The following is a 27,414-nucleotide window of genomic DNA, read 5'->3' as shown; positions in this document are numbered from 1 at the left end:
TAAGAGAGGTAGAGGGGTGCAGCAGATAATTGGAGAAATCAGTGATAGGAACAGTGCAATATTCAGAGGAGAGGAGAAGTGAAGAGAGGAGAGCTTTTGGGTTATCACAGGAAGAGTCTCCAAGCCCCGTCAAGCCTTGACATGAGGCATCTGAGATTATTAGTATGGCATACTAAATATGGACTTTTATGAATGCATACTCATAAAATGAAATGTATCCCACTGGCTTGTGGGCGATGTCCATTTATTATGACTGTTATGACATGTGGAATTATGGAACACACTATGCATTCAAGGTTTGCATCGCTCAGGCTCACCTATTGAACAAGATGGAAAATCAATCTCACGAAGAGGAACTGCTATTCAAACCAAATCAAATCAAAGTTTATTGGTTGTCTACAGTTTTGCAAATGTTATAGAGGGTGCAGTAAAATGCATATGTTACTGACTCCTGATAGTGCAGTAAAATGTCAAACAAGTACACAAATAATGTAAAAAATAAAGAAAAAAAAATAAAGAAATATTGAGGAATCCAATTAACAACCCAAATAGCACTGTAACAGTAATCCAGATGAAATCTATACGTATATCACACCAGATGAATGTACACAAGATAGACAGTGCCTTCAGAAAGTAATCACACCCCTTGACTGTTCGTCATTTTGTTGTTTTACAGTCTGAATTTAAAATAGATTGAATTGAGATGTTTCGTCAACGGGCTACACACAATAACAAAGTGGAATTGTTTTTTTAATTTTTTGTTTTTTTAACAAATTAATAAAAAATGTATGTCTTGAGTCAATAAGTATTCAACCCCTTCGTTATGGAAAGCCTAAATAAGTTCAGGGGTAAAAATGTGCTTATGTGCAAGTCACATAGTAAGTTGTATGGACTCACTCTAATAATGTTTAACATGATTATTGAATGACTACCTCATCTCTGTACCCCACACATACAGATAATTGTAAGGTCCCTCAGTTGAGCAGTGAATATCAAACACAAAGAAAGCAGACTATGAATATCCCTTTGAGCATGGTGAAGTTATTAATGACACTTTTGGATGGTGTATAAATACACCCCAGTCACTACAAACATACAGGCGTCCTGCATGCTGCTGAAGAGGAAGGTAACCGCTCAGGGCTTTCCCATGAGGCCAATGGTGACTTTAAAACAGTTACAGAGTTTAATGGCTGTGATAGGAGAAAAATTATGATGGATCAACAACATTGTAGTTACTCCACAATACTACTAATAGACAGAGTGAAAAGAAGGAAGCCTGTACAGATTACAATTATTCCAAAACATGCATCCTGTCTGCAACAAGGCACCAAAGTAATACTGCAACAAATTTGGCAAAGCAATGAACTTTTAGTCCTTATTACAAAGTGTTATGTGTGGGGCAAGTCCAAACACATTACTGAGTACCGCTTTACTTTCCACCAGACATTGGGAGATTCATTCAACTTTCAGCAGGACAATAACCTAAAACAAAAGGCCAAAAATATACTGACGTTGCTTACCAAGAAGACAGTGAATGTTACTGAGTGGCCGAGTTACAGTTTTAACTTAAATCTTCTGTGGCGTACAACAGGTCAGCCACCAGGGGGAGACACGTTGAGCCTGGTGACAGACGGAGTATACATCACAAGGCGATGGCTCCCTCTGCTGGACGTGCCAGGTCTCGACGGGCTCTCCGGCCAGGCTGATTGGGGTTGGTGAGTAATCAAGGGCTGATTGCTCACCAGCTGTATGAGTCCCATAAAGCTGCCAGAAGGGCAGCACACAGGAGAGACGCGGAAGAAAGGACTCCGGGATCACGTCTTCTGGGCTCCGGTTCCAGACGTAACAGGAGGGAGTTCAGTTTTTGATCCCCACGGGATACAGCTAGACCCGGAGCCCAGAAGACGTGATCCCGGAGACGGTCTCATGGGGGAGACCTATTGTTTTCTTTTGAATTATTAGAATAAACACCCTTGAAACTGAACTAATCCTACTCTGTCCGTGTCTGATCTGTGTAAAAGTTTTGACCCAACCCCCTGGTCTGCCACTATTGGTGGAGAATGCAGGGATTCTGATAACATGGTCAAATCAGGGTTGACGTTTACGCAGCATCAGCATGAACGAGTTGATAGCTCAGTTCATCCGGGCCTAACAAGCCCAACAGGCGGTTCAAGAACGAACGCTGGAGGAACAGCGGCTACAAAATGGCTGCCTCATTGAGTAAATCAGGAAGCTACGAGGAGCGTCTACTGAATCACATCCAAACCTATTTTTAATCAAGCTAACCGAAGATGACGACATCGAAATCTACCTCTGTACGTTTGAACGGACAGCACTACGGGAAGGATGGCCAGTGCAAAAGTGGGCCAGTCTGCTATAGCCCCGTTCCTCTCTTGGAATGCCCAAAAGGCGTATTGGGACCTGAACGATAAACAGGCGGCTAACTACGAGGGACTCAAACGCGAGATACTCAGCTGCTACGGGTACAGCCTGGCCAATCGGGCTCAACTCTTCCACAACCGGAGGTTCGTAGCCGGCGCATCCCCCCGAGCCCAGATGAGCGACCTACTCCGCGTCACCAGGGGATGGCTCCTAACCAACGTATCCACCCTCTCCATCCTAGACAAAGGGGTCCTGGATCACTTCCTACAGGCACTACCCCACGACATGAAGAGGGCAGCGAGTCTATGCGTGCCCCAGACCTTGGAGGGCCTCCTGGAAGCAGTGGAGACGCATCAGAACACTCAGGCCCTGCTGAGTGGGAGCCAGGCCGAGTCGGCGATCCGTTTGAGGAGTCGGAAGGACAGCCCCACTGCTGTGTACCCCGAACAGACAGTCGGCAGGGCCAAAGGACAGCAAACCCCTGGAGAGACGGCTGGGGTAGGGCCGACCTGCCACCAACGACCCCAGGTAGATGGAGACCAAAGGTGTTTTGAGTGTGGTGCCCGGGAGCACATTGCCTGGAATTGCCTGGCTCAAGAGGAGTCGATGCCATCAGCAAGCCCCGGAGGCGAGGTGGGTCACACAGTGAACTACGTCACCTCCTTTTGGGTTCACCATGAATCAACTGCACCCATGGTCCCAGTGAAGGTTGACGGACACGACACGGAAGCACTATTAGACTCTGGAAGTATGGTTACCCTTATAACCACGAGCCTGCTGAACCAGGAGACCAAACGTGGTAGGGAGATATCCATTTCCTGTGGTCACGGGGACAGAAAGCGGTCTCCAACCGTATGGGCCAACATCGTGATGCCACAAGGGAGCTGCCAGATGATGGTGGGTGCAGTACCAGAGTTGCCGGTACCTCTCCTAGGGGGACGAGATTGTCCGCTGTTCCCGGCCCTGTGGGGGCACGAGCTGAGGAAGAAAGTATGAGCCGGCCGAAGACGAGAGCAAGGATGACCCATCGCCTGTGCGGGCCGGAAGCAAAAAGTTGACCAACCTGTATCTACGGGTCTGGAGTCGGAGGGGGTGCCAGAACCAAACCCCCCTCCTGGGGAACCACAGGAGAAAGAGCCCAGCCACCGCCTCCTCGATTTTGAGGGGCCAGTCGAGACACCCGCTGGGGGCCAACTGAGGGGACAATTCAGATGGCCCAGTGGGAGGATCCTAACTTGAAAGCCTAGAATAACCTTTGTATCAGGTGTCGCGCCAACAGGGGGAACTTTGAAAGGTATTGTTGCTGCCCCGACGGTACGTCGGAACCGTTCTTCAGCTAGCCCACACCCACCTGTTGGGGGCGCACTTGGGAATGGAGAAGATCCGGGAACGGATCGCCGCCCGGTTCCACCGGCCTGGGATGAGGAGGGTCGTGGAAGACTACAGTCGCAGCTGCCCCAAATGACTGCCCCAAAGGCCCACTTCCGAAACCCACTGGTCCCCCCTACCGATCATCAGGGTGCCCTTTGAACGCATCGCCATGGACATTGTGGGACCCCTGGTAAAAACAGCATGAGGACACCAGTACATCCTGGTAATAGTAGACTATGCCACCCGGTATCCGGAGGCCATTCCCCTACGGGCAGGGGTATCCAAGGGAATCGCCTGGGAGCTGTTCCACCTCTTTAGCCGGGTGGGCATCCCAAACGAGATCCTGACAGACCAAGGTAATGAGATTCTGTCCCGCCAAATGAAAGATTTGTGTGCTCTCCTGCAGATCAAGCAGATCCGGACCTCCGTCTTTCACCCGCAGACAGATGGGCTCGTCGGGTGGTTCAGTAAAACGCTCAAACAAATGCTGCAGAAGGTCATCGAGCAGGACGGGAAGAATTGGGACCAGCTACTACCCCACCTAATGTTCTCAATCCAAGAAGTACCCCAGTCCTCCATTGGGTTTTTCCTTTTCGAACGCCTCTACGGGAGGAGGCCACGCGGCTTACTGTACCTCGTCAAGGAGGTGTGAGAAGCCCAACTGACCCCCTTACGCAGCGTGGTAGAGCACGTGGAGACGATGAGGGAGCGGATGACAGCCATATGGCCAGTCATGAGGGAACATATGGAGAAGGCACAACGTGCCCAGGTCTACAATTGGGGAGCCCAGCACCGAGAATTCCAGGTGGGAGACAGGGTGTTGGTCTTAATCCCCACAGCCGAAAGTAAGTTTCTGGCAACATGGCATGAGCCATACGAGGTGATCGAGAACCTGGAACCTGTCAATTACCGCATACGGCAACTGGAGAGACGGAAACCCCAACAGATTTACCACGTGAACCTGTTGAAGGAGTGGCACAAGAGGACCACCTTGGCCATGTTATGGTCAGGACCCAGGACGCCAACGGTACCAGTGGTGGTCCAAGGCAATGAGGACCTCGACCCGGACCAGAAGAGCTCAGGGAGCTCGTCGATCGGAACACGGCGGTGTTCTCCGAGAAGCCGGGCCGCACGACCCTCATTAAACACCACATCCGTACCCGGCCCGGGGAAATGGTACAAAAGAGGCCATATTGGATTCCGGAGGCCTGGAGGAAGGCTGGGAAACAGGAAGTGGAGACTATGCTTGAGGATGGGGTCATTGAAGAGTCCCACAGTGCATGGTGCAGCCCCATCATGTTGGTGCCCAAACCGGACGGTAGCCTACGCTTCTGTAATGATTTCCGGGGTGTGAACGACATATACTTGTTCGACGCCTACCCCATGCCGAGGGTGGATGAGCTCATCGACCGATTGGGAAAGGCCCGGTACCTCAGCACGCTTGACCTGACCAAAGGATACTGGCAGGTACCGTTGGCAGCCTCCTCCCGGGTGAAGACGGCGTTTTCGACACCAGACGGATTGTATCAGTACCGGGTGCTCCCATTCGGTCTACACGGAGCCCCGCCCACATTCCAGCAACTGATGATATCATCACCCACAGCCAAGGTTGGGAAGAGCACCTGACGCGCCTTCAGACGGTGCTGGACATGCTCAGACAAGCCGGGTTGACCGCGAACCCCAAGAAATACCAGTGTTCGAGGAGGTGGAGTACCTGGGGAATTTTATCGGAAGGGGGAACGTCAAGCCCCAGGAGAGGAACGTTCACGCGGTACGTGACTGGCCCGTTCCACACACCAAGACACAGGTCAAGTCCTTCCTGGGACTGGCAGGATACTATAGCTGGTTTATCCCCAACGTTGCGGCTAGAGCTTCCCGATCTAACCAGGGCCCGCCTCCCGAAATGGACAGATGAGACAGAAGCGGCGTTCAGGTGCCTGAAGCACTGTGCTCCCATCCGATTCTCGTAACGCCAGATTTCCAGGTTCCGATGTTGGTCCAGACGGATGCATGTGACACGGGACTAGGGGCCGTTCTGTCCCAGATGGGGAGGAGCACCCCATCATGTACATCAGCCAAAAGCTGATACCCAGAGAGAAGTAGTACTCTATTGTTGAGAAAGAGTGTCTCGTGGTGAAGTGGGCGCTAGACACTCAAGTATTACCTGTTAGGTACCCACTTCACTTTGGTCACAGACCATGCTCCCCTGGTGTGGATGTTCTTGTCTCTTCAACGCTTTGCTTTTCCTGTTGTGCACAAGTCAGGGGCGAAGCATGGAAACGCAGATGCCCTATCGAGAAGGGAGACATATGTCGCACTGATGACAGTCCCCTCCCCGACAGAGCTAAGGGGGGGGGGGGGGGGGCGAACAGCAGGTCAGCCACCAGGGGGAGACACGTTGAGCCTGGTGACAGACGGAGTATACATCACAAGGCGATGGCTCCCTCTGCTGGACGTGCCAGGTCTCGACGGGCTCTCCGGCCAGGACTAATTGGGGCTGATTGGGGTTGGTGAGTAGGAAAGGACTCCCGTATCATTGGGGACGGTTCCAGACGTAACAGGAGGGAGTTCAGTTTTTGATCCCCACAGGATACAGCTAGACCTGGAGCCCAGACCTGGAGCCCAGAAGATATGATCCCGGAGACGGTCTCATGGGGAGACCTATTCTTTTCTTTTGAATTATTAGTTTAATAAACACCTTTGAAACTGAACTAATCCTACTCTGTCTGTGTCTGATCTGTGTAAATGTTTTGACCCAACCCCCTGGTCTGCCACACTACTTGAAAATCTATGTCAAGACCTGAAAATGGTCTGGTAATGATCAACAACCAATTTGACAGAGCTAATAATAATAATAATAATAATAATAATGGGCAAATATTCTACAATCCAGGTGTGGAAAGCTCTTAGAGACTTATCCAGAAAGATGCACAGCTGTAATCGCTGTCAAAGGTGCTTCTACAAAGTATTGACTCAGGGGTGTCATTTTCAATAAATGTGTTAAAAATGTCAACATGTTTTCACTTTGTAATTGTGGGGTATTGTTTACACAACAAATTATATTCAATCAATTTTCAATTAAGGCTGTATCATAACTAAATGTGGAATAAGTCAAGGGGTATGAATACTTTCTGAAGGCACTGTACTAAGAATGGCATGTACAGCAGTCAATACTGCATATCTTAGTGAGCTATGGCAAGAATCCATTATATAAATAAATGTCACGTGTGCTCCCTCTGCGGCCTCTAGGTCACCAGGCTGCTCGTTATGGCGCACACCTGTCACCATCGTTACACGCAGCTTCGCGTCATCAGACTTGCCTGGACTCCATCACCTCCCTGATTACCTTCCCTATATATGTCACTCCCTTTGGTTCCTTCCCCAGGCGTTATTGTTTCTGTTCCTGTGTCATGTCTGTGCGTTGTTTGTGGTTTCTTGTTTTGTATTACGTTACATTTATTTATTAAAACACTCACTCCCTGAACTTGCTTCCCGACTCTCAGCGCACATCGTCACAATAAATATGCAGTGTGTATAAACAGCGTAACTAACTCTACATAGGGCAGCAGTCTCTAAGGTGCAGGGTAGAGTACCGGGTGGTAAACGGCTAGTGACTGTATCTAAGGTTCAGGGCAGGGTACTGGAGGGTAGGCAGTGTGCGGTGATGCGTTGAGCTGACCGCACCACCCTCTGGAAATCCCTGCAGAGTCCAGTTGCCAGGCGGTGATACAGCCCGATAGAATGCTCTCGATTGTGCATCTGAAAAAGTTTGTGAGGGGTCAAGGCACATTTCTTCAGCATCCTGAGGTTGAAGAGGTGCTGTTGCGCCTAGTTCACCACTTCAGACTGGTGTATTGGCCAGCAGATAAATTCACCAGCTATATTCTTTCCACTCAACAGCCAGGTGCCTAGTACAGTTATGTATGTAAATACCTAAAATGTATTCTAGCAACATTATTCTACAGACACAGCCACCATGGTAACACCATGAAATAATGCATACGTCCACTTCACTCGTGGATGAATGACAATAGGACAGGAAATGTAACACATAGCTAATGTAAGCTATCATCACTAAACACAGCGTATAGCAGCACGTATAGCCTTCAGTCTCTGGGGGTGTTTAGAATTGAGAACAGGCCTTTCTTTCTCTCGTTTCGGTTGACATCTAAACGATTCCTTGATATATTTAATCCCTGAGGACAGGAAGTCCAAATCAGCCCCCCCACCACCACAAAAAATGGTGTCAGCTCGACTCTGGCTGATGATGAAGGATAATGCTTTCACAGAATATATTCCCCTCCGTCTGATGGACGTAACCGTGGAGACGACGTAACCTTTAACGAACGGCCACTTGATTGATGAGGAGGCTCATTTCCCCGTAGCAAATGATTAGTGATCACGATCTACACACACGCACTCAACCATGCATGCACGTACACACACCCATCATCTCTATCTCTCAAATTGTCCAAACAAGTCAGCACAAAAACAACAAAAGGGGAAAACATATAATAGGCTGCTTTATCCGTTCCCATTCACAATAGCCAGGTCTGACAACAACAGTCAGCAAGAGACAATACTCAGCCTTATTTATCAGTCTTTAAGCCAGAGACACGGGGACAGTTAGAGACAATGACGGATGAGACGCCGATGGGAGCTGATACATGTTTCTCTTCTTCAGGACAAACAACATAAACATCTGAAAAGAATATGCCCAGAGGAAAAAGCCTGCTGGTAACACTCTACTCAGACACTCTGAGGGAAACAACACAATCTCATAACACCACTCTTAGACCATGTGAGAGAAATGTAGATATTTGCATCTGGGAGGAGAGGAAGGTAAGCTCACTCAAAATTCATGATGCTAGCTGAGGGACAAGGTACACTTCTACACATCTAAGGGCTTAAGGGGTTACACATTCCCATATCCAAAGATCCTTCCTCATTTAGTCTTAATATCGGCGTAAAGAACCACATTAGTGAAAATGTCCAGTGTGTCACAATGTTGAATGAAACAGATCCTACTTCTACCCCCACTCTGCCATTCCGTGTCTGTACAGAGCCAGGACGAGCACAGTCAGACCAGGAAGTACATACTGTATCTGGTGTCTGGCCTGACAGATAAATGTGCAACTCCACTCCTAACCTGGTTACTCCAGGTTCTTCCGATGTTAGGGGCTATTGGCTGTTTAATGCCACTGAAATACGATTATTTATTTCTGGGTGCGTTGGCCGGCCTGACAAAGATGGATGGAGATTATAGACTTAGGAATGGGCCCAGACATTTTTAAAAGGTTAGGAAAGACATAAAAACTGTGAGGGAGAAAAGCCACACATATATTATGACATTCAAGGTCATGGGAGACAGAAACAAGGCAGAGATATGAGGAGTGAAGGCTAAGGTGATCTGCCCTTAATCCTGTGATATACCTCACCATCACCCTGAGACACAGAGACTTTGACAGCATTTACAATATTCAGGTATTTTTCAATACTCCTCGTCACTTTGAATCATTAGAGAGAGAGAGAGAGAGAGAGAGAGAGAGAGAGAGAGAGAGAGAGAGAGAGAGATGGAGATGAGAGAGAGGAGGTAGAGAAAGGGAGAGATTGAGAGAGAGAGCGAGAGAGAGAGAGAGAGAGGGTGGGGTGTTACAGTGACCCTATTACCACGAGTCATGACTGTAATCAAATTCCACGTGACTGTTTAGTCTCCATACTCTGATGCTGCTGCTGGTCATTAGTAGCCTACCAAACTTGTTGACTGCCTGGTACTCAGCACTCCATTGTCCCTCTAATCACTCTGACATCAATGCAAATGTTTTCAAAAATCAAATCACTTCATGAGAGCCCATCAACTTATTTTCCACCATCTTTTGCAAATAAATTCATAAAAAATCCTACAATGTGATTTTCTGGATTTTTTTTCTCATTTTGTCTGTCATAGTTAAGTGCACTTAAATTACAGGCCTCTCATCTTTTTAAGTGGGAGAACTTGCACAATTGGTGGCTGACTAAATACTTTTTTGCCCCACTGTAAGTGCATAGATAACATGTATTTTTTCCCCTACACCACTAATACGATGCATGATAATGGTCCATTCTAAAACAAAACAATGGTCCATTCTAAAACAAATTTCAGACATATAGTTGAAGTCAGAAGTTTACATACACTTAGGTGGGAGTCATTAAAACTTGCTTTTCAACCACTCCACAAATTTCTTGTTAACAAACTATAGTTTTGGCAAGTCGGTTAGGACATCAACTTTGTGTATGACACAAGTCATTTTACAGACAGATTATTTCACTGTATCACAATTCCAGTGGGTCAGAAGTTTACATACACTAAGTTGACTGTGCCTATTAACAGCTTGGAAAATTCCAGAAAATGATGTTGTGGCTTTAGAAGCATCTGATAGGCAAATTGACATCATTTGAGTCAATTGGAGGTGTACTTGTGGATGTATTTCAAGGCCTACCTTTAAACTCAGTGCCTCGTTGCTTGACATCATGGGAAAATCAAAAGGAATCAGCCAAGACCTCAGAAAAAGAATTGGAGACCTCCACAAGTCTGATTCATCCTTGGGAGCAATTTCCAAACGCCTGAAGGTACCACGTTCATCTGAACAAATAATAGTACGCAAGTATAAACACCATGGGACCACGCAGCCGTCATACTTCTCAGGAAGGAGACACGTTCTGTCTCCTAGAGATTAACGTACTTTGGTGCGAAAAGCGCAAATCAATCCCAGAACAACAGCAAAGGACCTTGTGAAGATGCTGGGGGAAACAGGTACAAAAGTATCTATATCTACGGTAAAACAAGTCCTATATCGACATAACCTCAATGGCCGCTCAGCAAGGAAGATGCCACTGCTCCAAAACCGCCATAAAAAAGACAGACTACAGTTTGCAACTGCACATGGGGACAAAGATCGTACTTTTTGGAGAAATGTCCTCTGGTCTGATGAAACAAAAATAGAACTGTTTGGCCATAATGACCATCGTTATGTTTGGAGGAAAAAGGGGGAGGCTCGCAAGCCGAAGAACACCATCCCAACCGTGAAGCACAGGGGTGGCAGCATCATATTGTGGGGGTGCTTTGCTGCAGGAGGCACTGGTTCCCTTCACATCGTGAGGATAGAAAATTATGTGGATATATTGAAGCAACATCTCAAGACAGTCATGAAGTTAAAGCTTGGTCGCAAATGGGTCTTCCAAATGAACAATGACCCCAAGCATACTTCCAAAGTTGTGGCAAAATGGCTTAAGGACAACAAAGTCAAGGTATTGGAGTAGCCATCACAAAGCCCTGACCTCAATCCCATAGAACATATGTGGGCAACTCTGAAAAAGCGTGTGCGAGCAAGGAGTCCTACGAACCTGACTCAGTTACACCAGCTCTGTCAGGAGGAATGGGCCAAAATTCACCCAACTTATTGTGGGAAGCTTGTGGAAGGCTACCCAAAATGTCTGACCCAAGTTAAACAATTTAAAGGCAAATGCTACCAAATACTAATTTAGTGTATGTTACCTTCTGACCCACTGGGACTGTGATGAAAGAAATAAAAGCTGAAATAAATCATTCTCTCTACTATTATTCTGATATTTCACATCCTTAAAATAAAGTGGTGATCCTAACTGACCTAAGACACAGAATTTTTACTACGATTAAATGTCAGGAATTGTGAAAAACTGAGTTGAGTTTGGCTAAGGTGTATGTAAAATTCTGACTTCAACTGTATTATTTAGTATATGTTAAGACCACAATAAATTAAGAATAGTCTGATGGGTCACAATATTATCACTTGTGAATGATGCCCAGCAGTAAGGCAAAGAAACAGCTCGTGCTTTTTTTGTGACTTTTTCAAAATATAGTCGCACACCTCATGTAACCTAGCCTATATGTTTTGATAAGGTTTGTAACAAAACTAAAGTGGCCAAATGAAGCACATTAATCTGCTTTACAACCAGTGTAGAGCCTAACTGGCATACAGAAGTGGCATGTAAGTTTAAAGTTTGGGGAAGATAATTTTCACCATAAAAATGTACCTTTATAATGAAGCATTACATGCATCGCCGCATTTGCGATGCTTTTAAGAACAGTTTTTTCCCCGCTAATTGATTTCAGTTTGTAACATTCACGTTTAAAGCCTACTGCCATGTGCGTATTGCAGCTCTTATAATGGGAAGAAATAGCCTAATAGTTAATCAACATTTTAAGCTAAACATTCTGATCTGTTGCATCAGTCTTATTGATTTTAAATACATTTTTGATGCGAGTGGTTGTATTAATTTGGCATCTATCACATCCCACAACTGTCCCAGAGTATGTTTGGAATATTTATTTCTTGCACAGAAGGACAAGTTGACCAATAGAATAGGTCAACTTTGTACTATGGGGGATAATAGATTGACATAGGCTAGTGCTTTTGCTGTTCGTTAGGCCCACTCATCTTGTTGGCTGATGAAAATTAGGCTAATGTGGACAGTTCTAACATCTTCAACATGGAATTCGGAATTCGATAAGAGGGACGTGCACAGTTGCATCCTTGATGTGTCTGTCTTCACTTGTAGCCTACTTCTTAGCCGATTTGCCTATGAGAAGGACCTGATCATGTGACGGGCATTGGCTAATAAAAATGTAGATATCAGAGAGCCATGGGAGTGAGAGGTGCTTCGGAGCACGGCAGCTGGGAAAAAGGAATTAGAATTATTATATTCAGCCGAAGGGCATGGATTTAATTTAATTTAATGACTGTCTTAGTGTGTTTGGACCATGATAGTTTGTTGGTGATTATAATTTTAATTTTACTAGGCAAGTCAGTTAAGAACAAATTCTTATTTTCAATGACGGCCTAGGAACTTGAAGCTCTCAACCTGTCCCAATACAGCCTCATCGATGAGAATGGGGGCATGCTCGGTCCTACTTTTCCTGTTGTCCACAATCATCTCCTTTGTCTTGATCACGTTGAGGGAGAGGTTGTTGTCCTGGCACCACATGGCCAGGTCTATGACCTCCTCCCTATAGGCTGTCTCATCATTGTCGGTGATCAGGCCTACCAATGTTGTGTCATCGGCAAACTTGATGATGGTGTTGGAGTCATGCCTGTACAGGAGGGGACTGAGCACGCACCCCTGAGGGGCCCCCGTGTTGAGGATCAGTGTGGCAGATTTGTTGTTCTCTACCCTTACCACCTGGGGGTGGCCCGTCAGGAAGTCCAGGATCCAGTTGCAGAGGGAGCTGTTTAGTCCCGGGGTCCTTAGCTTAGTGATGAGCTTTGAGGGCACTATGGTGTTGGACGCTGAGCTGCAGTCAATGAATAGCATTCTCACATAGGTGTTTATTTTGTCCAGGTGGGAAAGGGCAGTGTGGAGTGCAATAAAGATTGCATCATCTATGCATCTGTTGGGGCGGTATTTCAAATTGGAGTGGGTCTAGGGTTTCTGGGATAATGAGGTTGAAGTGAGCCATGACCAGCCTTTCAAAGCACTTCATGGCTACAGACGTGAGTGCTACGGGTCGGTAGTCATTTAGGCAGGTTACCTTAGTGTTCTTGGGCACAGGGACTATGGTGATCTGCTTGAAACATGTTGGTATTATAGAGTCAGTCAGGGAGAGGTTGAAAATGTTAGTGAAGACACTTGCTAGTTGGTCAGCGCATGCTCGGAGTACACGTCCTGGTAATCCGTCTGCCCCTGCAGCCTTGTGAATGTTAACCTGTTTAAAGGTCTTACTCACGTCGGCTACGGAGAGCGTGATCACACAGTCGTCCGGAACAACTGGTGCTCTCATGCATGTTTCAGTGTTACTTGCCTCGAAGCGATCATAGTAATAGTTTGTAATAGTTTGCAAGCCCTGCCACATCCGACGAGCGTCGGAACCGGTGTAGTATGATTCAATCTTAGTCCTGTATTGACGCTTTGCCTGTTTGATGGTTCGTCGGAGGGCATAGCGGGATTTCTTATAAGCTTCCGGGTTAGAGTCCCGCTCCTTGAAAGCAGCAGCTCTACCCTTTACCTCGGTGCAGATGTTGCCTGTAATTCATGGCTTCTGGTTGGGGTATGTACGTACGGTCAATGTGGGGATTGTTACTGATGAAGCCAGTGACTGATGTGGTGTACTCCTCAATGCCATCGGAAGAATCCCGTAACATACTCCAGTCTGTGCTAGCAAAACAGTCCTGTAGTTTAGCATCTGCTTCATCTGACCACTTTCTTGTTGACCGAGTCACTGGTGCATCCTGTTTCAGCTTTTGATTGTAAGCAGAAATCAGGAGGATAGAATTATGATCAGATTTGCCAAAATGGAGGGCGAGGGAGAGCTTTGTATGCATCTCTGTGTGTAGAGTAAAGGAGGTCTAGAGTTTTTTCCCCCTGGTTGCACATTTAACATGCTGATAGAAATGAGGTAAAACTGATTTGAGTTTCCATGCATTAAAGTCCCCGGGCCACTAAGAGCGCCGCCTCTGGATGAGCGTTTTCCTGTTTGATTATGGCCGTATACAGCTCATTGAGTGCGGTCTTAGTGCCAGCATCGGTCTGCGTTGGTATATAGAAAGCTACGAAAAATATAGATGTAAACTCTCTTGGTAAATAGTGTGGTTTACAGCTTATCATGAGATACTCTACCTCAGGCGAGCAAAACCTCGAGACTTCCTTAGATTTCGTGCACCAGCTGTTGTTTACAAATATACATAGGCCGATGCCCCTTGTCTTACCAGAGGCCGCTGTTCTATCCTGACGAAAAAGCTTAAAACCTGCCAGATGTATGTTGATCATGTCGTCGATCAGCCATGACTCTGTGAAACATAAGATATTACAGTTTCTAATGTCCCGTTGGTAAGATATACAGTCCGTGCTCGTAGTTCATCATTTTATTATCGATTGATTGTACGTTGGCTAATAGGACCGATGGTAAAGGTAGATTACCCTGTCGGCGACGGATCCTTACAAAGCACCTGGACCGTCGTCCACGATATTTCCGTCTTTTCCTCCTGCGAATGACGGGGACGAGGGCCTTGTAGGGTGTCTGGAGTAAATCCTTCCTGTCCGACTCGTTGAAGAAGAAGAATTCCTCCAGTACGGGGTGAGTAATCGCTGCCCTGATATTAAAGAAGCTCTTTTTTGGTCATAAGACACGGTGGCAGAAACATTATGTACAAAATAAGTAAAAAATAATGCGAAAAAACACACACAATAGCACAATTGGTTACAGTAAAACGGCAGCCATCATATGAGAGGACAACTTAGAGTACGTTATTCTGTTCTTCTTCATATCATGTTTCTTTAGACCGGTCTAAAATAAATAATGGATTTATTGTGATGGTGTATGCTATATTAAATGGATTAATTATACTTTTTTATGTAGATGTTCCAAAGGTCTGCATCAGTGGCTTGTAGGCTATGCATGGAAGCCAGGAGATGCTAAACGTGTTTATGTTAATTAACTTTCAATTACCGTGAGACCGGCAGTTATTTGCTTGACAATCACCGGCTGACAACATTTCATGACCACAACAGCCCTAGTGAGGTGTACTGTTTATAAGAAATGCCATTGATTTAGTCCAGAGTCATATTTCACTGTGACATTAACCAATTCGATTTTAGGTCCAGGACATGGAGAGCAAAGCGTTTATAGAGACCCGAGTAGATAAGTTAAAACCTGCTAATTCAATATTTGCAGTAGGGACATGGTAATTAGCAACACCCTTCTATGCTGAGCCTGAACCCTATTGGATAAGAGGGCAATAAAGACCAAGACGTAAACATGGAAGTCTATTGAGACTCAATAGGAGGTCATTAAAAAGCTAACCCTGACCTTGGTTACTATGTGTTATGAACGGCTCTTTCTCTCTATTAAGTAAGAGTACTATCATGGTTGTGTGTGGTAAAGCTGGTTTTATGTCACAATGTATTTTTTGTTTAATACACTATAGGCTAAAACTCCATTGAGAAGATACAAAACAGTGTCAAGGTTTCCTCAATAGTAGCAGTGGACTCAATACCTCCTATCATTGAAGTGTTTTGCAGCCTCGGCCACACTCTCTGGGAAAAGGAGGAATCCAATAACGAAATTCCTCCTTCCCTCCTTTCTTTCAGGCTTTCTTTTCTTTTCTCATATTTTGGAAGGTTCAATTGAGGGACCATTCTTATTCTGCCTCTGGCTGAATGGCTTCTAAACAGGCAGCGCCTCCAGACTTCAATGGCAGAGAACAGGCTGGCTAGGGCATTCTCTCTCCAAAAACAATTATCCATGGACCATGGGCTGGCTAGGCCCAGCCACAGCCCCAGTCTCACCCCAGACCAGCCTCCAGCCCTCCACAAATTCACATTCTGTCTGTTCTGTTTGATGGCTAGCCAGCCCCATGACTTCATCCAGCTAGCCTGCTCGTATCAGCCTATTGCAATGCAAAATAGGAGCGTCTTCTTCTGTGGTTTGTTTCCCCCTCCACCTCTCCACCCCTCCACGTCAGTCCCCTAAAGAAGTCCCCCTGTTTAGCCGGGTCTTTGTCCAATAGCAACTAATGTGTGTAATTTGTTCAGGCTAGGATCGAGGTGTTGGGAGCAAACGCACCTCTTTGAACTTCGTCCTCCTCCACCATAGGATTTGTCCCATATGGCGTTGGGAAGACTTGCCATTGTGAATGTCCCATTAAGAAACCAACAGTGGGAAAAGACGGTTGGAGAGACTGGGAATGGGAGGGCTTAGGTTTTTGTGGACCTTTTTAAATGGAAATCCAGCCACAGCATAACAAGACTTCATGGTTCCTATCCCATAGCAAGAGCTCTTCCAGACTTTGTTTTCAAGTGAGAATATCCTGAGTAGCTAAACATTCAGGCACAAGTTTATCATATAAATGTCAAACATTCACAACAATAGCTATGTATTGCTGCAGGGAATAGTCCATTCAATCCTAGAAGTCATTACAGGGAGGAAACATCATGCTCCAGTGCCTTCAGAAAGTATTCACATGCCTTGACTTTCCTCATTTTGTTGTGAATTTAAAATGGATTAAAGGTAGATGTTTTGTCACTGGCCTACACACAATACAAAAGCGGAATTTGTTTAATTTTTTTTACAAATGAATAAAAAATGAAAAGTGTAAATGTCTTGAGTCGATAAGAATTCAACCCCTTTGTTATGGCATGACTAAATAAGTTAAAGAGTAAAACTTTGCTTAACAAGTCACATAATAAGTTGCATGCACTCACTCTGTGTGCAATAATAGTGTTTAACATGATTTTGAACGACTACCTCATCTCTGTACCCCACACACACAATTATCTGAAAGCCCCGTAGTCCAGCACTGAATTTCAAACATTGATTCAACCACAAAGATCAGGGAGGTTTTTCCAATGGCTCGCAAAGAAGGGCACCTATTGGTAGATGGGTAAAAGAAAAAGCAGACATTGAATATCCCTTTGAGCATGGTGAAGTTATTAATTACACTTTGGATGGTGTATCCATACATCCAGTCACTACAGACATACAGGTGTCCTGTATGTTGCTGAAAAGGAAGGTAACCGCTCAGGGATTTCACCATGAGGCCAATGGTGACTTTAAAACAGTTACAGAGTTGAATGAGTACGATAGAAGAAAAATGAGGATGGATCAACAACATTGTACTAACTCCACAATAATAACCTAATTGCCAGAGTGAAATGAAGGAAGCCTGTACAGAATATTCTAAAACATGCATCTTGTTTGTGTCAAGGCACTAAAGTAATACTGGAAAAATGTGGCAAAGCAATTCACTTTTTGTCCTTAATACAAAGTGTTATGTTTGGGACAAATCCAATACAACACATGACTGAGTACCACTCTCCATATTTTCAAGCATAGTGGTGGCTGCATCATGTTATGGGTATGCTTGTAATCGTTATGGACTGGGGAGTTTTTCAGGTAAAAAAAATAAACGGAATGGAGCTAAGCACAGGCAAAATCCTAGAGGAAAACTTTGTTCAGTCTGCTTTCGACCAGACACTGGGAGATTAATTCACCTTTCAGCAGGACAATCACCTACAATACAAGGCCAAATCTACACTGGAGTTGCTTACCAAGAAGACAGTGGCCGAGTTACAGTTTTGACTTAAATCTGCTTGAAAATCTATGGTAAGACCTAAAAATGGTTATCTAGCAATGATCAACAATCAATTTGACAGAGCTTGAAGAATATAATGGGCAAATGTTTCACAATCCAGGTGTGCAAAGCTCTTAGAGACATACACAGAATGACTCAAGCTGTAATCGCTGCCGAGCCTGCTTCTACAAAGTATTGACTCAGGGGTGTGAATACTTATGTAAATTAGATATATCTGTACTTAATTTTCTATACATTTGCAAACATTTCTAAAAACATGTTTCCACTTCGTCATTATGGGATGTTGTCTGCAGATGGGTGAGAGAGAAAAAACAATTTCATCCATCTTGAATTCAGACTGTAACACAACAAAATGTGGAATAAGTCAAGTGTTCTTCTAACTTTCTGAAGGCACTGAATATTACTATGTTGAGTTATGCATGAATAATATAGAATATATTTATGTATACTGTACATAAATAAATAACTGTATAAGAAAACAACTGCTGAATGGACACTTTAGAGTGGGTGAATTTCATAGCCATCCTCTGGCAGGATAAATGTCTCAGGCAATCCTTTGTTCTCATGTAATCGCTTCTTACATGATTCAATTTTATTTAAGAGTCAATTGTAAAAAGAGGAGTGTTATATATACAGCAAAAATATACAGCAAAATATACAGCAAAAATTAAGAGACCACTGCAAAATGATCAGTTTCTCTGGTTTTACTATTTATAGGTATGTGTTTGGGTAAAATTAACATTTTTCTTTTATTCTTATGAAACTACTGACAACGTTTCTCCCAAATTCCAAATAAAAATATTGTCATTTAGAGCATTTATTTGCAGAAAATGACAACTGGTCTAAATAACAAAAAATATTTAGTGTTGTCAGACCTCAAATAATGCAAAGAAAATAAGTTCCTATACATTTTTAAACAACACAATACTAATGTTTTAACTTAAGAAGTGTTCAGAAATCAATATTTGGTGGAATAACTCTGATTTTCAAACACAGCTTTCATGTGTCTTGTCCTGCTCTCCACCAGTCTTTCACATTGATGTTGGATGACTTTATGCCACTCACAGAGCAAAAAATTAAAGCAGCTCGGCTTTGTTTGATGGCTTGTGACCATCCATCGTCCTCTTGATCACATTCCAGAGGTTTTCAATGGGGTTCAGGTCTGGAGATTGGGCTGGCCATGACCGGGTCTTGATCTAGTGGTCCTCCATCCACACCTTGATTGACCTGGCTGTGTGGCATGGAGCATTGTCCTGCTGGAAAAACCAATCCTCAGAGTTGGGGAACATTGTCAGAGCAGAAGGAAGCAAGTTTTCTTCCAGGACAACCTTGTACGTTGCTTGATTCATGTGTCCTTCGCTAAACAAATCTGCCCGATTCCAGCCTTGCTGAAGCACCCCCAGATCATCACCGATCCTCCACCAAATTTCACAGTGGGTGTGACACACTGTGGCTTGTAGGCCTCTCCAAGTCTCGCACCTACTGTGAAATTTGGTGGCAGTTAACTCCAAGGAACGTATCCTCTGCAGCAGAGGTATCATCATAGCCAGTATCATCATAGCCAGTATCATCTTAGCGCTTGATGGTTTCTGAGACTGCACTTGAAGAAACTTTCAAAGTTCTTGAAATGTTCTGGATTGACTGACCTTCATGTCTTAAAGTAATGATGGACTGTTGTTTCTCTTTGCTTATTTGAGCTGTTCTGTTCTTGCCATAATATGGACCCTTACCTTGTCACAACACAACTGATTGGCTCAAACACATTAAGAAGGAAAGAAATTCCACTATTTAACTTTTAATAAGGCACACCTGTTAATTTAAATGCATTCCAGGTGATGACCTCATGAAGCTGGTTGAGAGAATGCCAAGAGTGTGCAAAATTGTCATCAAAGCAACGGTGGCTACTTTGAAGAATCTCAAACATAAAATAAATGTTGATTTGTTTAACACTTCTTTGGTTATTACATGATTCCATATGTGTTATTTCATCTTTATGATGTCTTCAATATTATTCTACAATGTAGAAAATGGTAAAAATAAAGAAAAACCCTGGAGTAGGTGTGTCCAAACTTTTGACTGGTACTGTATATATTAATACAAAAACATATGGTGGATTGGAAATTATGCAGACAATTACATTGATTGAAGCTACAATCTGCAATATTAAAGCTGATCTACCCACTCAAAAATAACAGCACAAAGCAGCAGCATCCACACCCTCCCATAACAGATATTGAGGGCCCCGTTAGGGAAGCACTCAGGTCTCACTCAGCAATACTATAAAGCAGGAGACTGCCTGCACAATCCATCCTGATCCATTGAGGAGTGTGTGTGTGTGTGTGTTTGTGTGTGTGTATATCTCTACCAGAGGAGCAACAGTGGCCAATTCCCCCAGTCTGCTCCATCACTCCAGCACCCCCACTCCTTCTACTGTTCTGGAAATAAATATTTATCACATCACCCTGAAGACCAGACGCACACACACAAACTCAACAGAGGCACTTGTGGTTACGATGACAACTGCTTCCCTCTTTGGAGAGGATGAAAACAAAAGGAATTGGACAAGACACAAAACAAAGGGAGGCCAGCAGATGCTGGTCAAAAGGAATAGAAATACAGAACCTAAAATGAACTCACACCGTATGGTATGTGTCTCGGATTGGGCAACAGGTTTTTGCTAAAGTTACTGTAACAGGAAAGAGAGAGTCAGACCCTAGTGAAATACAGGAATAATGTTGTTGACAGAGAGGGAAAGGGCTACACTTAGTTTCTCAGCCCCACAGAGAAATGCACATAACTGTCTTTCCTCGCACTTAAGCCCGAAGGACGCCAGGGAATCACAGCAGTGCACTCTGCATTACATCCTAAGAATACCGAAAGCAATTACTGCACATCATAAAACCCAAGGTCATTGCTTATTTTGAGATTGACAATGTTTATGAGAAAAATGAATTTTGAGCTGGTCAAGGGTGCCTGAACTGTAAACAGCTGTGGTTCCCAACGTTTTCCTCTCATTTTGCACCGGATCCCATTCAAAAGCTTTTTGTTCTATTCACTGTTCACAATAAAACATCTTTCCAGGTAACATTTCTTGTTATGGGTACTGCTCAGGCCTGACGGGTCTTTGGTGATAAATTAACCCTATAATTCCAGTGATGTCGGTTAAATCATTATCTTGAGGTTGATCCACATGTAACCCCAGTTAATGTTGTGGTTCTAAAGGCAGAGGTGTGAGGAGGAGTCTTCCCTGGAGTCTTCTTACCACTGACTCAATAACTCTCTTTCTCCATCACTCTCTCCCACTCTCAATCCACCCCTGGCTCTTAACCCCACAATCTTTATCTGTCTCTGTCTCTCTCCCAATCTCTCTCACTAACTAAATACCTCTCTTTCTGTTTCATTCCAACCCCATCACTCTCCCTAACTAGGGCTGTTGCGGTGACCGTATTACCCCCACACCGGCGGTCACTAGTCATGACGGCAGTCAAATTCCACGTGACCGTTTAGTCATGGTAATTTGGCTTCTCCAAGCTCTGATGCCATTACTGGTCATTAGTAGCCTACCAAACTTGCTAACTGCCAGGAACTCAACACTCTATTGTCCCTCTAATCACCCTGACATCATTTGAAAATCTAATCAAACACTTCATGAGAACCCATGAGCTCATGTTATGCAACATTTCTCTAGGCTATACAATTGCGGGAGAAAACAGAATGATGGCCACTAATAAAAAGACGAGGATCCCATCAGCTTTCTATAGGCTAGGCTTACTATATTTATTTCTCAACCTTCCTAATATTAAGCACATTGATTATATTTACAACAGGAGTATAACCTACATGGCTGTCATGAAAATAAACCATGTGGAAAAGCTTCATCCATTCGCTATTTCAGTGCATAGATGACATGTATTTTTTTCTGCTGCCCCTGTTTCAATACAGGTGCATAATAATGGTCCATGATAATGGTCCATTCTAAATCAAAACAAATGTTACATGTATATTATTTAGTATATGTAAATACAAAATTAAATTAAGAATAGTCTGATGGGCGACAATATTAGCCTATCACTTATGAACTATATATTATCACTTGTGAATGATGCCCAGCATAAGAAACAATGCCTTTTTTTGCGACTTTTTTCGAATCATAGTCGCACACCTCATGTAGCCTAGCACATAGCCTATATATTTTAATAAGATTTTTATCATAACTAAAGTGGCCAAATAACATAAAATTAAGCAGATTCATCCGCTTTACAAGGGGTGAGGAGCCTAACTGGCATTTATAAGCAGTGTGTGAGTTTCAAGTTTGGGGACGATCATTTTTGTAACAAATGCACCTTTATAATAAAAACATTACATAAATAACTGCATTTGTAGTCACTTTTGATAATGAATGGTGTTTTCTGCTAATGGAGCATTCGCGCTTATAGAAATAGCCCAAAAGTTGATCAACATTTTAAGCTAAACGTTCTAATCTGTTCCTTCAGCCACATTGCACAAAACATGTTTTTGATGCTAGAGCGGTTGTATTCATTTGGGATCCATCACAACCCACAAATGTCCCAGACTATGTTTGGAATATTTATTTCTCGCACAGAATATAATAGGTTGACTTTTGTACAATGGGGGATTGAAGATTGACATAGGTTAGTGCTTTTTCTGTTCGTTAGGCCTCCTCATCTTGTTTGGCCAACGAAAAGTAAAAATGGACAGTTCTTCCAATATCTTCAATATACACCTCAGAATTGGATAAGGATGCTTACAGTTTGGTCCCCAGTGTGTCTGTCTTCACTTGTAGCCTGTGAGAAAGACAGGATCATGTGATGGAGAGCCATGTGAGTGAGATGTGCTTCGGATTGCGCAGTACACCCCGGGCCGCAAAAGGCATGTTTTTTTTTTTTAGGGTGCATTAAGGCCATAAAGGGGACTCATGAAATTCAAGGCATTATCAAGTGCTTGTCAAATTGTGAATGAGAGACTATTGTAGTGAGTACAGCCTACACAAAAAACAAATCAGAACTCTTGCCTTTCAAGCAACTTTTTTCAAATCATCATTAGTCTCATCATGCAGCCTTACAACGTATTATAAATCAAAACATATAGCCCAACGTTTGTAGAACAACTACAGTTACATTAGTAACTCTAAATTAAGCAAAAAGTAGTACCTATTTCTTTGTTAACCTCTCAACACAGAATAGCCGCATGGGTGCATTCCCTCAAATCGTTTGAGATAATATTTATATTTTATTCAGCTTTGTTCAATTGTATTTTCCATACTATAAAATACTACAAAATAATGCCACGTAATTATACGAAAATCTTGTCTGCTTAATTAACTAGTGTAGCCCACAGCCATTTGGCATAGCCACACCATTATTTTCTTCTGAAATATACATTTTCTTCATATCATGCTTCTTTAGACTTGGCTAAATTAAATCATGGACTTATTGTAAAGTTGTAGGCTATATTACATGGACTTATTCGACTTTTAAAATGGCTTGTAGGCTATATGTGTAAGTCAGCAGATGCTCAATGTGTTGATGTTAATTAAAGGTCAGTTACCGTGAGATGACAGTTATTTGCTTGACAATCACCGGCTGACGAAATTTCATGACCGCCACAGCCCTATCCCTAACCCTCCCTTTTTTATTCTCTATTTGTCCCTTCTCCAGCTATTTATCTCTCTGTCTCTCAGTCTTAGTCCCACACAAACCCATCTGTCTTTCTCTCTTTGTGTCTTTCTGTCGCTCTGTCTATACAACTCCCTCCCTCTCCAGCTCTCTCTTCTCTCCACCACTTGGTTCAATCTCCCTCCACCTCCATCCCTCTCTCTTTCCCTCTCTCCCTTCTCTCCCTTCTCTCTCTCCATCTCTCGCCACCACCTTTCCACTTCCCTTCCTCTCTATCCTGCTCTCTCTCTCCACCTCTCCACTTCCCTCTCGCTCCCTCCCTTTATCTTCCTGGCCAGTAGGCTCTACAGAACCAGAGAGAATAATTTCACCAGAAGCCTTAAGTCTTGGGGAAAGCAGAGCGGTGGTGGTAGCGTCAGTGGAAACGCAGGGAGAAGGAGAGGGGAAAGAGGGGCACCCAGAGAAAAGCTAAAAACTTCAATTTGCAGAATTACTGTTATCTGGTGAGGCAGGCCGCGCTCAGCCACGGCTCCAGATTTAGCTCGTCTCCCTGTCTCCCTCCATCCCCCTCCGTCTTCAGCCTCAGAGAGGCCCTTTCTTGCCAGGTTTACTTTTTTACAGCACCCCCACCAACACACTCCTTCATCTCTGGTTGTTTTTGTTTGTGTCTGTCTGTGGTTCTCTCAGTCTGAGGATAAATCCTCAAGTGCAGTAATCCTAAAGGCCTCAGAAGTGACAGTAACATGGCAGCGGTGTATGTGTACGTGTGTTTGAGCGTACATGTGCGTGCGTGTGTGAAAGGCCTCAGATGGAACACTAGTATGGCAGCAGTGTGACATGTGACTGCCATTAGCCTTAGGGAGCCCCAGCAGGGTTCTCACTGTTACTGGCTGCTCTATAGGAATACATGCTCCAGCTGTATAATATAGTACAGAGATAATACGGAGGGCTAGGGACTTTTTTCTGAGGGGAAAGACTTGGTCCAATTGGACTGAGAACGAATGAAGGTGTGCTCGGTGTATCTGAGTGTGCAAGCCCTGCTTTATTCTACTATAGATTTTTTTATAGATTTTTATTCAGATCCCCATTAGCTGTTGAAGAAGCAGCAGCTATTCCTCTTGGGGTCCACACAAAACATGACAAAATACAAATCACTAATGGACAAGAACAGCAACACAAATTTGAACTAAGAACACTACGGCGAATGAACAATACAACAATACTATTTTCCCCCTCCCCCAATACAATCTATACTTTCCCTAAGTATCTATTCTTCTTTATTCTAGTAACAATAGAAGTAGCTGATGCCAATGGGCTACATTGACACTGGAAAGACAATACAAAGGGTGAAATATAGCATGAACAGTGCATTCGGAAAGTATTCAGACTCTTTGGCTTTTTCCACATTTTGTTTCGTTACAGCCTTATTTTAAAATGGAATAAATCATTTTTCTTTTCTCCTCTACCTAAAAACAATTCCTCACATTGACAAGGCAAAAACAGGTTTTTAGAAATGTTTGCAAATGTATTAAAAATAAAAATCTTAAATATGACATTTACATAAGTATTTAGACCCTTTACTCAGTACTTTGTTGGAGCACCTCTGGCAGCGATTACAGCCTTAAGTCTTCTTAGGTATGATGCTACAGGCTTGGCACACCTGTATATGGGGAGTTTCTCCCATTCTTCTCTGCAGATCCTCTCAAGTTCTGTCAGGTTCGATGGGGAGTGTCGCTGCACAGCTATTTTCAGGTCTCTCCAGACATGTTAAATCGGGTTCAAGTCCGGGCTCTGGCTGGGCCACTCAAGAACATTCAGAGACTTGTACCGAAGCCACCCCTGCGTTATCTTGGCTGTTTGCTTAGGGTCATTGTCCTGTTGGAAGGTGAACCTTCGCCCCAGTCTGAGGTCCTGAGCGCTCTGGAGCAACCACCATGCTTTACCGTAGGGATGGTGCTAGGTTTGCTTCAGACATGACAGGCCAAAGATTTCAATCTTGGCTTCATCAGACCAGAGAATCTTGTTTCTCCAAGCGGGCTGTGATGTGCCTTTTACTAAGGAGTGGCTTCCATCAGGTCTCAACCATAATGGCCTGATTGGTGGAGTGCTGCAGTGATGGTTGTCCTTCTGGAAGGTTCTCCCATCTCCACAGAGAAACTCTGGAGCTCTGTCACAGTGACCATCGGGTTCTTGGTCACCTCCCTGACCAAGGCCCTTCTCCCCCAATTGCTCAGTTTGGCCGTCAGTCAGAGTTCAAACTTGGTTGAACTAGGAAGAGTCTTGGTGGTTACAAACTTCTTCTATTTAAGAATGAAGAGGCCACTGTGATCTGAATACTTTCCGAATACACTCTATGTCAATAACTGTGTGTGTGGGGGGGAGCGGGTGGGTGTGAGTGCAGGTGTGAGTGTGTGTGTGTGTGTGTCTGTGCAGGTGAGAATGGGTGTGCGGAGGTATAGGGTATACGGTGTTGTTATGACTGTCCTGTGAGGATCACAATGGGTCAGATCAGCTTGGCAATGGTTGACAATAACCAGACCTTCTCTCACCCATGGAAGAGGGAGCTGGTGGGGGTTGACAGCTCACACCCTGTCGTAAATTACAGAAAAATACTCTCTTTTCCCCTCCAGTAAAATCCACCAAGGAATGTTCTTTGTTAACAGACGTTTTCCCGCCGAAACTCTAACACATTCAAAAAGCGAATACTGGAGCAATATTTCTAACATAAGAACGTGGGGAATGGTCAGAGATGATCTATAGAAAACTAATGTCATATTGGTTATTATTTTGTGATGTCATCAAAAAGGATAAGGAGGAAATACTGTAACCTGAAAAGTATTTATACTACAGGTATGAAGTCTCCATCCTTAACGTTGTGTGTGAAATATAAAAAATTAAGAAAGTAATGTGATATCAGGAGCAATAAGCGATAATAGGTTTTCATAACTTTGTACAAGTAAGTAGCCACGCCCCGAGTGAGGTCAGAGAGTGTGTCAGCCTGACCGAACCGGCCCCTTTTGACCAGCATGAATAAAGGCTTGGGAGAGAAATCATCCTTTAGCCCAGAAAACGTGAGGCGGGAGCTACACGTTTGAAATGGTTGGAACTTTGAACCTCAACACGAGGTGAAGAAATAAACTCACCTTCCTTTAGACCAGAAAGACGGCGAGCTGCAGCTCATGTCCAAAGTGGTGAGAATCCTGAATACCGACACGAGGGGGAAAATAAACTCCCCTCTAAGACAATCACTGGAACAGCTGATTAGCTGTCTTGAGTCAAATATCTAGAAAAGCAAATCTAAGTGAGACTATCCTACTACGCTCATCACCAATGGGAACCGTCAACACGGCTGGCTAGCTATCTTCCAGAGTGAACAACAGTAGAAGACGGGAAAAGGGAGACCCCTTTTGGACAATCAGAGCCATATAAGTTGTCCGCAGAAAGACCAACAACATTCCTAAGGAGGGCCGGTTCCGACAGAGATAAACAAAGGCATTCACACGTAAATACATTCATGATTTCTTATTCCAAACGGGCGTCGGTCCGTGTGTAAACTATATGGTTACTGTGAGAATAGTTCTGAAATGTATCGACGATAAATCCCTGCTTCCCTTGTCACAAGCATCAGCGATTTATTGCACTCACCTGAACTCAATCACCTGTGTCATTACCTCCCCTATATATTTCTATTCCCCAGCTCTGTTCCCCGCTTCAGCATTAATTGTCATTTGTTGTTGTGTTACCCGGTGCTGATGCTGTTCCTGTGCTGTTCCTGTCCTGTTCCATGTCTATGTAAAATTAAATGTTCACGCTCCGTACCTGCTTCTCATCTCCAGCATCTTGGTTCTTACAGAATGCTAAAACCATCAATTGAAGCATCGGGGAGTGCTGGCTTTTTGGTTGGTGGTGACGTTGGGTCC

The 27,414-nt window shown here is 44.1% G+C and overlaps 1 protein-coding gene across 1 annotated transcript in view; it reads right to left on the bottom strand.

Annotated features, from left to right (window-relative positions):
• Nucleotides 1–27,414, bottom strand: part of LOC115105544 (LHFPL tetraspan subfamily member 7 protein) — a 224,725-nt gene that overhangs the window by 43,485 nt on the left and 153,826 nt on the right. The window lies entirely within an intron of this gene.

This window comes from Oncorhynchus nerka, linkage group LG22 (genome assembly GCF_034236695.1).
Source record: "Oncorhynchus nerka isolate Pitt River linkage group LG22, Oner_Uvic_2.0, whole genome shotgun sequence".
Lineage (NCBI taxonomy): Eukaryota > Metazoa > Chordata > Actinopteri > Salmoniformes > Salmonidae > Oncorhynchus > Oncorhynchus nerka.
The sequence above is the reverse complement of the archived record's forward strand: the minus strand, read 5'-3'. Positions and strand labels throughout refer to the sequence as shown.